The following is a 14923-nucleotide window of genomic DNA, read 5'->3' on the forward strand; positions in this document are numbered from 1 at the left end:
ATTGCCGTCAGGGCCCGTAGAGGACCTGTAGTGTGTGTGAGAGAGGGTGAAATACCTGGGAGCGGGTTAGGAAGTAGCTCCGAGTCGTCTCGAGGGAACTGGAGCGGCTGTGAATGCCGTTGTGTCCCGTGCGCTGCGTTCGTGGAAATGCAGCTACAGATTGCACTGAAAAAATGCGAGCTGACAGCGTCCGTTGCTGTGGCAACGACGTCACGTTCGGGAGGGCTCGCAAGACAGGGCCCGTATTGGTTGGTTGGAGAGTTATCCAATCCAAGGGCCCTATGGGGTTGCCAGGTCCGGGGGTGTGTTGTGGATAGCCAATCAAAGTGCGGCACGTCCACATGTCGGAAGTTAGGCCCTACAGAAGAGGAACACAGGGAGACATGAAGCCGGCATAAACCAGAAACCAAACGGCTTGGTTCTTCGTGAGTACCACATCGCAAAATCTAGAGGGGAAGTGTGTATATTTATGAGCACTAAACTATATACACATAAAAGTGCCTGTAGGAAATACTGTCGCCCTTTACATCAGACGGTGTTCCTATATTCGTCCGTCTGGGGCGCGTCCCGCACATGATGACAGTGTTGGAACGGGTACCCCTAATTGGATGTAAAAAATAACTGACATCGCGGGAGGGGAGTGTGGACCGCGTGTGTGAAAGGCGGACATCGCCCCCATCCACTATCGAAGTAGAGAAACCCCCGGGGGTGTCTCAAACGAAAAAATGGAGGGAAGGAGCCGAGACCACTAGTGTGTAGTTACGGATAAGTCAAAAGGCCCACAATCCCTGGTTAAAATGGAGATTGCTCGTTGAGACCATTATCCAACGAATCCAATCTGTAGATCCATCGCTTTTTTAGTTCCAAAAGTCTGTTGTGAATATTGCAACCTGTTTGTATCCTGTCCAGAACCCACCAAAGGATGTCATCATGGGAATGTTGATGGGAAAGATAGTGTGTGACCAGGGGGGAAGTGATGTTCTTGCATCGGATTCTAGAACGATGTTCTGATATGCGGGTGCCAACATTCCGCATGGTTTGGCCGACGTAGCGCAGACCACATGGGCATTCAATGCAATATACCGCTTGGCTGGTTTTGCAATTGGATTGATTGTTCAGCACCCATTGTCTATCACCAATCCTAAATGTTTGGATTTTCTTGGTAAACTTGCATACCGAGCAGGCCCCGCAGGGGTAGTGGCCAGTAACTTTACGCAGGTTCCAAAGACCTGTGCGTGGTGGTATTCGTGTAAATGAAGAGTGAACAAGGTGTTCCTTAATATTCCTTGTTCTTTTGAAGGCGAACCGAGGAATGGGTTCGTCCACGAGCTGTAGTTTTACAATGGGCCAATATTTTCGAATCACCTTTTTCAAATCAAAAGTGTTGGGGCCATGTGAAATCACACATGTACGTCTTTCCTCATTGGGTTCATTAGTATCGGTTCTTGGTGTTAAAAGGAGATCTCGATTGGTAAAACGAGCCCTTTTGGTAGCATTATTCACCAATTTTTTGGGGTATCCACGACTTCGCAGACATACACACAGTCGTTGACACCACATCCCCTTGTGCATCTCTCCTCCCCGCCTCCACGCTTCCACGCTTCCACTACCCCCACATCCGCCAGCTGCTCCTCCACCTCAGACATATTCATGCACACCAGCACGCCATACAACACCCCCTTACATGACACACCACTTTGATCAAACACTGGCACCGCATGTCTACCCAGACAATCCACCTCCAGAATCTTAGCCTTGCTACCAGCATCCGTCCCCTCCACCAACAACCGGCCCCCAGCCACCACTAGCACCCGAGTAACATCCCCCACAGCCGCCTTCACCCATCTAGCAATTTCCAACGGATTCACCCCCAGAAACATTTTCTCTCGACTCTCAGGCTTCAACACCACCTTCCACACACTGTCACCCTGCATCTTCTCCTCCCCAGACCCACCGCTCTCTGAGGCTTCCAGCCCTTTCAAAACACGCTTTTCCTGAGTCACCGTTCCAGAGTGGCCCCGGTCCAGCCCCCCTCCATCATCTCTCCGTGGAGACCTGCTACGATGGCGCTCTTCCCTTTCCTCTTTCCCCCCATCCACAGGTGTAGACTTCACAGTCGGCGTTCTCTCCCTCTTCGCCTCCTACTTCACCCCTCCCTTCTTTCCAACCTTCCCTTTCCCCTTACCCATTCTTACCGCCTCCTCCAAGCACACTCACTCCTTGCATCCGCCTCGAGAATCCGCTCCACCTCCACGAGCCCAGCACCCTCCTCCCAGTCACCGCTCCGCCCTGCCTGGGTCCGCCTCATTCTGCGTGTCTGTAAGCGCATGCGAGTTCAACCCCTCGCATCTCCCGTCAGTGTCTAGTTCCTATCCGAGAAACGGGGCTGTCACTGACTGCCCGCCCAATGAAAGGAAAAAGTGTCTAGTTCCCCAGGGTGCAGTGTGAGTCGTGTCTCCCTCTCTTTCCTTGCCAGGCTCGGGCTCAGCCCATTGCCACCAGTATCTGGAATAGACTCGGAAGCTCAATGCTAATGCTTCACAAAGTCACGTGTGCATTTTTTCTTTTCGTCGAGCGTGTCGGGGACGGAAGTGCAAGTCCCACAGCTCCACAGCCTGATGCATGGGCTGTAAAGTCAGGCAAAAGGCAGGCGCCTCATAGCCAAAAGGCATATGGACGTCAATGTTACTAATACCAGGTGCTTAAGGCCTGTCATGTTTAAAGTACATATTTCTCACAGTGCAACAGCCATTGCCACCACTCACAACTTACTAGATACCCAAATTAGTTTATTTTGTAATTTCTAAAAAGTAATGGTATTTAGGTTGGAAATGAGGGGGTAGTTACCCGAAAAGACAAACAAAAAGGGACAAACTTAATTACCCAAAATATGAGTACTCACAGCTCAAGTGGAGCTGTGGTTGCCAACATTCACGGAGGCAAATGTTATAGTCACGTGAGTGGGAGGTGTTTTCCTTTTCAGTATTCAGAACTCCCTTTGGGCTCTGAGGCCCGGGATAAGACACCTGGGTGTGTAGGACTGTGACCAAATGTGATATCCCTAGTGGCCAGTCTAGTATGCTTGTTTTGTACCAACATGGGTCCATTAGAAGCTAGGGAAGATATATTCCATGGTGACAAACCTGGACTACACGGTGTCAGGAACAAGAACTGGCTTAAACGCTGCCAAATAATCATATTATGACCGAAAGGGCTTGCCAGGGAATGGATTCATTAAGGCCCCTTGTATCGGTTTTAAGGCGAAAAATCCAGTTTTGCTCTCGTTTGAGAAGCATACTAGCAATATCGCCTCCTCTTCTCGGGCACTTGACCCTTTCTAGAATGTTCCATTTGATGTCCTCAGGTTTATGTTTTAGAGCCACAAAGTGAGCTAACAGCGGTGCATTTTCCCGTCTCGTCCTGATACACGACATGTGTTCCTGTATCCGTTTTTTTATTGGCCTACTGGTCATCCCTATGTACAACAAATTACAGGGGCACGTGATCATGTAGATAGCATTTGCTGTATTACAGTTTGTCAGGGTATTTTGTTTCCAGGGGGTACGGAGGCCCAATTCTAAGGTTTTTGTCCATGTTGTCAAATTGCACACATTACATTGGCCGCAAGGTGTGTGTCCTGTTGCCGGTATAGTGTTCCATAAAGTGGTGGGTGTTTCATTAGCCTGTTCACTATAGGAGTGCACTAGAACGTCTCTAATGTTTTTTCTCTTTTTAATGGCAAAACGAGAGGGAGGAAGGTCTACCGTCTCTACGTTCAGAATGGGCCAAAGTTTAAGGATTTCCCTTTTGATTTGGTTGATTTTGGAGGAATATCCAAAGATCACTGTTATCGTTTGTCGTCCCTCTGGGCGTTTGGTCTGTTGTAATGTAACATTGCGGGGGATATTTCTTGCCCGTTTTCTAACTTGCCTAATGATTTTATTAGGGTAACCTCTTTCCACGAGACGTTCTTTCAAGATTAGCGATTGGGTGTCATACTCCTGTACACTGGAGCAGTTTCTCCTATATCTGAGAAACTGCCCAAAGGGCAAGTTATCCCGCAGGCTTTTCGGGTGGAAGCTTGAGTATTGTAACAGGGAGTTACGATCTGTTGGTTTGTTTTCTGAACACACTGGTGTTCAAAGATCCCAGATTCGCATTTATTTCCACATCAAGGAATTGTATAGTCTTTTTGGCTGAATTAAGAGTGAATTTCAGGTATCTATTTTTCGAATTAATCCACTCGATAAAGCCATTGAGAGTGGCTTAATCCCCTGTGAAGACTAGGAGAATGTCATCTATATAACGAGCCCATACTGTGATGTTATTCAGATATGGGTTCGTATGAGGATATAGGTGTGTTTCCTCAAAATCGGCCACATATAGATTGGCCAGGGACGGAGCAAAGGTTGCTCCCATGGCAGTTCCTGAACACTGTTGGAAAAATGTTTCTCCATATAGAAAGAAATTCCTAATTTAGCCTGTTAGGGCTTCACCCTGTCTACTGTACTTCCAGTGCCTTTTGGGTAATTACTTCAAAACTTCATACCTGGAAATCACAGGAGAAAGCACTCACCGAAACATTTTCTGCCGATGAACGTGAGCACAAAGTGTCACAACACCTGACAACCTATGGCTGCATTGTGCGAACAAGATCTGACCTAACACACAAAGCATTTAATCAATAAATGGGCTCAGACGTTATACACCGAAGGGGACCAGCCACTCCGTTTGCTAGCACTAGCACTGCATTGGAAGCAACATGCGCAGACAGGAGAGCACAGGGACTTTGTTGGTCGGGGACAAAACAATCGTCGTTTCGCAGAATACTATAGGGGTTTATATGCCTCACCCACGGACAGAGATATGGGACTGGTACATGACTTTTTACGCCCCTTGTCTTTTCCGTCCATACTCCTAGGTGACCTGGACTTGCTGAAGGTGCCGATTATTGAGCAATTAGGGGAATGGCCACTGGCAAAGCATCTGGCTCTGATGACCTGCAGATAAATATATATAAACGAGTGGGTGATCTGATATGATCTGATAGGTTATTTATAACGCGCTTAATACCCAGAGGTTTCTAAGCACGGACCCGGGGATCGAACCTGTGGGGCGCTGTGTTGTCTTGCTTCCAAGGCGAGCACGTTGACCTTGAGCTATCCTCCCACATCATTGACCCCAAACTGGGACCTCCCCAACTCCTTATTGACTGCGACTATAATAGTATTTAACAAAAAGGGACGCGATCCAAGGCAATGCGGTGCATCTCGTCCAATATCACTAATAAAGGCAGATGGTAAAATATTGGCAAAGTGCCCCGCGAAGCACCTTGAGATGCTTATGCCAACCTTGGTGCACCATGGCCAGACTGGTTTTATAGTACACCGCCACTCCTCCGACAATCTACGCCGACTGCTGCACCTAATTGAGGGTCCGACCGATCTGGATGATGTGACCCTGTCTGTAGATGCAGAGAATGGCATGATGGGACTATATGTTCACTGTTCTACGCAGGTATGGATTCTCAGAGCGGTTTCTTCACATGGTTCGCCTCCTATATGACACCCCTCACCACACTGTTGTAACCAATGGCCACACTTCTGAGCCTTTGCCACTCTACAATGGTACGAGACAGGGATGTCCCCTATCGCCCTTACTGTATGCGCTTGTGGTGATCTAACCCTTAGCGATGAAGCTAAGCATGGATACGGGATAGACTGCGATCATGAAGGGGAATATGAAGGGGAATATGGACCATAAACTATCCCTCTACACAGATGATATATCGCTCTATATTAGTAAGCACACACGCTCTTTACCCAGAATATGAACAATATTATTAGAATATGGACCTGTTGCAGGCTATTGCGTCAACTAGGACAAATCAGAAGTTATGCCGCTACGACAAGACATACCATGGAATCCCAGCAGTGAGATGCATTTTAGGCTACAGAGCCAACACATTAAATATGTAGGAATCAAAGTAAGGGCACGATTATCGGAGTTAGTTGATCTGAACTACCCACCACCAATTCAAAAGATAGAGTTGGACCTTGAAAAATGGTAGACAATAACAATCTCACTTACTGGGAGAATAAATGTGATTAAAATGAACTCAATGCTGAAGCTCATTTACTCAGCTGCTATGATTCCTATGCCCCCACCAAAGTGCTTCTATGATGACCTAGACAGGGCCACATAAAAATGTATCTGGCGAGGAAGGAAAGCACGCCTACACAAATCCATCTTTCAGGCCTCTAAAGCCAACAGTGGATTGGCCCCACAGTCCTGGCAGGCCTACTATCTCGCGGCACAGGCCTCCTGGGCCAAGCATTGGCTAAACACTGATGACAGGACTAGCTGGAGGGCCATCAAATTAAAGGTAATGCACCCTCTCACACCTCCAGAGATTCTGGCTGTTCCGCTTAGACATTTTCCGAGAGTAATTAAGGCTCACTTATTATAGGACCCACCTTGTTACAGTAGCATTGCATACGTACACTAAAAAGGTCTAACGTACATACCATTCCACCGTGGATCAGTTTGAGAGTCATGTTATCACTTAGATCCCCCATACAAATACATAGTCAACAAACCACAGCTTGGGCTGATATATGAATTATGGATCTGTACGACGACTTAACAATCCTGCCTTTTTCTGAAGTTAGGAGTATACTGGGCCTCGTTAATCATGACTGGTTGGTCTACATGTCCATAAAATCCATCTTTTTTCAAAACACCACTGCTGGTTCTAGGGCGGTGGAACCATCCCTCTGTGGGATGGAATTTGGACACAATGGGCCTCATCACGAGATTGGTAGTAACCCTTAAATCCGGTGGTAGCGCTATTACCGCCGGATTTAAGGGTCTGCCAAATCAGGGCTTTGGCGGATTTCTCCCCAGCTCTGAGCTGGGGGGAAATCCCCCGAAAATTTGCGCTATTACCACCGGCGGGAAATCCGCCGGTGGTAAGAGCGCGAAAATTCCCCATTGAGCCCAATGGGGAATGGGGAATTCCCCAATGGGCTCAGTGGGGAATGGGCAATACCCGTTCCGCCAAACCCGTGATCCCGCGCTATTAGCGCCGGGGGGTTTGGCGGTAGGGCTATTAATTCCGGTGCTAATAGTGCTGGTGTTGCCGCCCAACTCGTGATGAGGCCCAATGTATCAGAATTTCCCAGACTACTAATGTTTTATGACTTCTGCATACTACTTAACCTTAAACGAAACGTGACATTAACAGAGATTTGGGCTGAAGACCACACACTCCGTTGCATTGAAGACATATATGATGCTTTTGATGCAATTAAGAGCGTTTGCTATAGCCTAAAGCACAGGGAAATGCATTATAAAATTACACAAAGAGCATACAACAACAAACAAACAACACATGAGCCGCACCAACAGCACAGGAGGCCTGACATCGAGCAGATACTCCCACCAAAGCTCAGCGCACGGTGTATACCTAACTGAAGCTGCCAACAGGATACTGCTTTTCTCACAATCCTACTCCCTCCTCACCTTACTAACCTGGCTCGCCTTCTCATTTACAGATCCGCCTCAGCGCCTGGGGACCAATTCCGTTGTGATGGTGCGTGATGCAAATACCATTAACATTAACATACTATAAACCCTCCAAACTATACAACATGAGATTATTGCACCCACCGAACTGTTGTAGACACTGTGGGGTGGTTGGCTCAGTAGGCCACATTTTTTGGTTTTGCTCAGTTATTCAACCTTTTCAAAGTCTTATATTTCGTCACCTGAGGAGAATCAAAGACTGAGATATCTCTATGGCATCGATTACATGATTTTCGGCCTCAAAAGCGAGGAGTGGCATGAAGACTCTCAGACACGCCAACGTATACATATCCCTCTTTTGACTGCACGGAAAGCCTTCCTGTTAGGATGGAAATCGGTGGCTGCACTGGATAAACAGAAATGGCAAGGCTTGTTATCCAAGATCTGCGATGCTGAGCGAGTCAGTATTAGAAAAGCATTGTCTACGGTTCACGCTGACAAGTTAAGCTTAATAATCGAGACCTTCCTCTGAATGATACAGCCCACTAATGCCGTCCCGTATTCCCGAGAGCACTATAAAACATGTGTTATGATCTGAAAAGAACGTTTGGGGGGTAAGGGGGGTTGTTTTATGTTACACATCATACAGGCCAATGCACGCTTCACTATTATGTAAACCACGATACATGTAAACCGTACAGTAGTTTTGTTTTTGTTTCTGTTCCAACATATTAACAAAAAGATTACATTTTAGAAAATCATTTTGGTAAATCAGGCCCTAAGGTTTCTACTACACTTAATATGTGGTTGCAGGGGGGTACGCATATTTTGGAATCCCCGATCTATCTATGCAGGATCTCCTTGAGAACCCAGTTAGGGTCAAGGTGAAGTAGCAGGTCTTGGGACTGGATTCAAACAAGGAATTTGGCTGGTAAAGATCAATTATTTTCATATATCATGGCTAAAGAAAAGGCATAAAAAACTTTACCCAGATATCAAGGAAAGTTGCAGAACACAAAATGGAGGCTTGCTTTTTTGCGACTCAAACACAACCTGTATCCAACAATGGAGATCATTGGATCATTGGATGCTGGCAACAAGTGCCTGGAGAGGGCAGATTGTGTAGATTCTGCTCCTCCAATGTCGAAACATTAGAACATTTGTTCATCTACTGCACTGTATTGCACTTAATTTGTTTAAGCTTTTTAAAACATTTTGTACACAATGAAATAGCTCTGCAACAGAAAGAATTCGGGAAAATAATTTTGAATGGTACTGAAATCGCTTAAATAATTGCGGCCATACATTTTTTGTATAAAACCTTTGATGTTGAATTTGTATTATGTAATATTATACAGTTCAATTTATACTGTATATTTATCTTGTAGAATATCTGTATAATTTGTTAACTTTGTTGTACTCTCTCTTGGTTTTACAGTGTTTGTTTGAGAAAAGCGTATAATAAACCAAACACAATAAAATAAAAACGAAATTTCAAATGTAATACTCTACAGGGTAAGGGAAATTCTTCCCCTCCACAATGGAGAGAGTCTAAAGCTCACTCTATCCTGAACCAAATTCTCAATACTGAAAAGGAACACCTTTTTCTTTAAAGGAAAGTCGGTTTGCCCAAAAAAGGTAGCACATACATTGCTAACTTTACCATTCCAATCAGCACATAGCAATTTTGTGTTTACATATCCACAGTAGCCACAGCGTATACTGTGGCTCCACAAACACAATGTTTCAACCCTGAACACATAGAAATACCAACATTACAGTTTGGGTGAATCTTCAGCGTGGGAAACATTGCATTACCCCTCCCCCCTGCTCAGAATAACAAGCGATTCAGACAGGTTTATAAGCATTTCTCAGTTGAAGTGTGTTAACCACATGAATAGCACAGCACAGCTCTCAGCTCAATGCGGGTAGCATCAGCAAGAGCTACAGGGGGAATCTCTAATCATTATGCCAGACGGGCACAATATAGGCTTCGTGCAACCTGCTGAGCTCAAATGAGAGGTGCTCAAAGAAGATAGCCAATCCCGGTTCTCACTCAATTACCACCCAGAGCTGCTGACCCTCCCTAGAAACCACATCACAGAGGAGGGGGTGATCCATTATAAAAAGCAACCAGCACCATTTGCCAAGTGTGGTTTGTAGGAGGCCCATGTTTGGAGAAGTTGGAAGGTTTGAGAGTGGGGAAAGAAGCAGAAACCGGAGATACAGAAGGGGACATTGGAACTTGATGCACAGCTGATGCAGGTCCAAGATGGGGAACAGAAATAAATATTATACATCAACCGCAGCTCTTTGTAAGGGAGAACATGTATCTGTGGTGTCTGGGTAAAGTCTACCATACATAACCTTCGATATTATATGACGGACGCAGATTGAAATTGGTCACTGTTGGTATGGATTGCCAGCAACAAAGACACCAACCCTAGTATTCAAAGATGGCTCTTGGCCCTCCAGCCATGCTCGTTCACGGTGGAAAACAGGGCTGGATCCAAGCAGTCCAACGTTGATTTCCCCTCCCGGTATCCCCAGGTAGTTGGATGACCCAGGGAACAGGACTTGGAAGAGAGGTTGGAGGTGTGTGACAGGGAAAGGGACCTGCTACTTTCAAGAAGGGGTGGGGACCCCTCTCAACCTGGAGCAGTAGGCCTATCAGCATGTTTTCCAGGCAGTGCCAGTCCTGACCCACAGTGGGGTGTTGGAGTTGGAAAGGTCCCAGTCTCTGTCCCTTCTCCCTGTGCCTGGCTGCCACTTTTTTTATAAGCCATACCTGACGTGCACAATGCTGGCCAGAGCTTCTCTATTTCTCCTTCAGGACTCCAGAAATCCTTGCAGCAGTTACCCCGACATCAGAGCTCACCAGGGTGAAAAGCAGTGGCGAGTGGAAAAAGAGGAAAGCCGTAAAAATCAAACCAGCAATTAAAAAAACTCAGTATAACGCAGACATGAATTCTAACATGCACTTTGCCCATAGGGGACCGCCATTACAAAGAGGCAGTGGATCCACGTACGAGAGGGGGCTGGGCTTAAAACCAATGTTATGCTTTATGACAGCAGTAACCTAGCTAAGGGAGAGCCAGAAGGCAGTGGATGGCCCGGGGACACAAAAGATGCAGATGGCCAATCAGGAGGGAAGGTGGAGGATAAAGGAGAGAAAAAGGGGACACGTCAGCATTGTTTGTTCAGGTGAAGTAAAGGGAGGAGACATGGGCCCAGAGACCAGGTGGAGAAAGCACAGCATAGCATAGCATGGAGGAGAATTGGAGAAGGCGTATGCAAGGAGAGGGATTGGATGGTGAAAGAAAGTGGTACTTAGGTGTGGGAGTATGTGCATGGTGAGTGAGCGAGACTAATGGAAAATGTAGGAGGGTGTGTCAGCATGGCTGAGAAAGGTGAATGGGAGAGCAAAAGGAAAGTGGCGTGTGAGAAAGTGTGGGTTGTGTGTAATACAGCCAGAAGAGAATGTAGTGGAGAGTGGCGGGAGGAGCGAGCAGTGGAGAGTAGTTAGAGGGGAGAGTAGTAGTGGGAGGAGAGTGTTGTGCAGAATAGCAGAGACTATTAGTGGAGAGTAGTGAGAATAGAGAATAGTGGGAGGAGAGATAGTGGAGAGTAGTGGAAGGAGAGTAGTCAATGAAAAGTAGATCGATGAGGGAGTAGTAGAGTCTAGATTGAAGGGCAGAGAAAAGGAGTAGAGGAGCGAGAGAGAGAGAGAGAGAGAGATGAATACAGGCAGAACAGAAGAGGGGGGAAAAAGAGAAAGATGATATTAGGAAAGACAGGGTAGGGGGAAGGGAAAGGAGACAGAGAGACGATCTGGGCAAGGAAAATGAGGGTGAGAGAGGGAAGTATAATTGGAGCTGTGGTCATTGGTGTAAAAACTAATGTTGCTTTGTGGGATCCCTGGATATGATCCACCTAGACAATTCCAGAGGGAGACAGCCGATACAGTGTTTGCCTTTAGGCCATCACGATTAGCCGGTCAGTTGTTAGATAGTAGGGATTACCAATTTCTCGTTAACACCTTGGTGATTAGGTACACCTGGCCTACGGAGGGAAAAACCCGTGGGAGATGAGACAGGGTGGGATGTCCCTTAGTGCAACCCTTCTCCAAAACCTTTAATAAAAACCCTTGAACTGCATTTGAAAGTTGGTGTGCTCTTGAGGCCATCTGTTGCAACCCTGCTATTTACTATCTGAAAGGCAAGGTTGTAGCACTGAGATGCTCTAAAGGTATGATTCAGAGGATCTTATGCAGGAGAGAGTGCAAAGACTAAGAGTACTATAATCACCATAACACTAATTGTACCTTACTCTATCGTCCTACTCTGCTCATTCCTCAGCTGATCAGACATTCAATTCCACATACCAAAACCTTGAAGGGAGGAGGTGGTAGGTGACCAACCAGGGTTGCCGCAAGATGGTTGTGTAAAAGCTCTTGCCCAAATTCTACATCAAGTGACTAATACTTACAGAAAGCATGATTAGTGACTTACGCTCAAGAATGCCTATTTCTGAAAAGGGCACATGCCTTTTGAAAGATGCTGCTGCAGCTCTAGTAAAACGGGCATAATGGGCCTCATTACAAGGTTGCTGGTCTGGTAAAATCGATGCCGGTATTACCGTACCAGAATCGTTTAAAGGACCAGAGTATCACGAACCGCGATGCGGTTGTCAACGGCATCGACAGGGACCTGGCGTGGCCGGCCACACCGGTACCAGTACCGGTACCAGCGCTGACACACGGCAGCCGTGCCAGTGACACCGGCATGCTGCAATTAGGGCCACATCAAGGGGTGCACGGACATGCAATTACCGGCATGGCCATGTCGGTAATAACAGATACAATGATGGTGAAAATACCGGCATCGCGTAGCAACTGTTAATAGGGATCTGGAGTGTATAACCCTGCCACAGGTGCACACAATCAGCACACGTGGAGGAAATGGAGTCTGGCACAACACAAAAGGAGCCCTTCCAGACACCACAATTCCCCTGCCACCCCCACAAATCCACAATTCTAGCATTAGCACTAGCAGTACTAGAGCTGGAGGACATGCCTGCATAGCTACTCATTGAGGAGGCACTGAGCCAGAGTATGCAGTGGAGGCGCAGGAGGACAAGGAGAGTGAGAACGGGCCAGCAGATACCCATTGTGCAGGCAGTTGTATCCCGCAGGCAGCCACCAATCCCTCGACTAAGGGCTAGCTCTTTCAATCTAACCCCTGCCCAGACCCACACCCTGTACCATCTGGACAGGGACACCATCACCACAGGAGTGACCTTGTGAGCCTAATCAACATCCGGACAGCCACCCCCCCCTTGCTGAAGGTAGTGTGTGTGCTACACTTCCTTGTCACAGGCACCTATCAGCACCTATCAGAACACAGTGCGGTAGCTACATGGAATTTCCCAACCCTGTTTCTCCCCTGTGCTCACCCAGGTGCTAGATGCACTCCTTTCCCATGTACACGACCACATAAGCCTGCCACAGACTGCAGAGGAGGTGAATGCCACCAAAGTAGCATTCTATGCACTTGCAGGCATGCCCGACGTCATTGGTGTGCTAGACTGTAAAAATGTTGAGCTGGTTGTCTGGCATGCTGTGGAGGTAGTGTACCGCAACAGGAAGCTGTACCATTCCCTGAATGTGCAGATGGTGTGTGATGTATGCAAAATAATCACCCATTGCTGTGAAAGATTCCCTGGCTCCACAGATGACTCCATGGTGCTGTGGAACTCCACGCTGCCCCGCTACATGGCATGACATGCCTGACCTCGTACCTGGCTGTTGGGTGAGTCTAACCACAGGGACATGAGGGGCGTTAATTGAGGGGGCTGTTAAGAGCATAGGCAACCTGTCTGCTGGGTGGGCCATGAGGGGTGTTGATTGGGGGGATGTTAACAGCATAGGCAACCTGTCTGCTTGGTGGGCAATGAAGGGTGTTCATTAGGGGGGGGTTGTTAACAGCATAGGCAACCTGTCTACTGGGTGGGCCATGAGGGGTGCTGATTGGAGCGGGGAGGTCTGTTTACAGCATAGGCAACCTGACTGCTGGGTGGGTCTGACCACAGGGCCATGAGGATTGTCGGAACATAGCATAGGATTGCATTAATGATGAACACAAGTGCACACTGCATGTATACATCCATCATAACCCCTGGAATAACCAGGAAACATGACCAGGTATGCATTACATTGAAGAGAGACTGGGTAGGGCAACAGAAGGCTAAGTCAGATCAGGAATTCGACCTAGCAACCACATCACAAACAGCACTACATGAAACCACACAAATGCAATGGAACTACACCATACACAGCGTACTGGGTGCCTTCAACTGTGACCATTGTAAATGAAACAGAATGTGCAACACAACTGATGCATGCAGATGTGTAAGGCCTTCACAGCCGTGTCTGCATGCAATCAACACACACAGTGCACAAGTATCAGGGACATCACAAAACACGAACCACATGTGCCACAATGCACCACTCCGTCGTGTGAATGTATGAAATACATGATCTCAGCAAAGCTATTCATGAGCCATGCGGCCCTGCCAGAGAAAATACCATCTGTAACCCAGACAAAATCAGTCACTGCACTCAATACACAGGTACACCGCAGATCAGTATGCCTGTCATGACACCATAAGGGACACCTCCAAGTAAAATGGGTCAAGTATGAACATTGAGAAATCTACCATGATTGACTACCACCAAGATATGAATCAGAGGTACAGGACTAGCTCCGCTCCATCATGCTGACACCCACCCAGCAGTATTACAGTAACGCAACCCTTCACCCGTGAAACATACCACCAATGGATAAATGACTTAGTCCAATGGGGGAAGGTGTGGATGGATGTGTACATGGAGACTTGTATATGTGGAATGCATACTGGGCATACCACTGCGTTACATGAATCAAATTTGGCATATGTGAGTTCTCACTGTATATGCACAGTCCATTTGCATTGGTAACACATCAATTAAATCTGACACCATTGTGGTCTGTTGCAATTGATTTATGGGTGTACAGGTCCACATTCAACAGGCCACGTGACAGCAACTGCACCCCCCCACCCATGGATCAACCCTAAATTCACTTACTGGGCCCATGCAAAATGACACATGCCATGTACAGTTTTAAATCCCTATGCTCAGTTACATTTCCATGTGTACAATGAACAGCCAGTGCCAACATGGAATGACCAAATAATTCACAAGTATCCTTTCTCTTGCTCCAATGCAGGTGATGCCGGGTATCCCCCGATGGGTTGGCTCATAACCCCCATCAGGCAACCACACAACAGGCACAAAGAGGTGTACAACCATGCACATACACACACTTGTGTCACCATCGAACAGACATTCGGCCTC

Source organism: Ambystoma mexicanum, chromosome 3p (genome assembly GCF_040938575.1).
Source record: "Ambystoma mexicanum isolate Mex_15411 chromosome 3p, UKY_AmexF1_1, whole genome shotgun sequence".
NCBI classification, from domain to species: Eukaryota; Metazoa; Chordata; class Amphibia; order Caudata; family Ambystomatidae; genus Ambystoma; species Ambystoma mexicanum.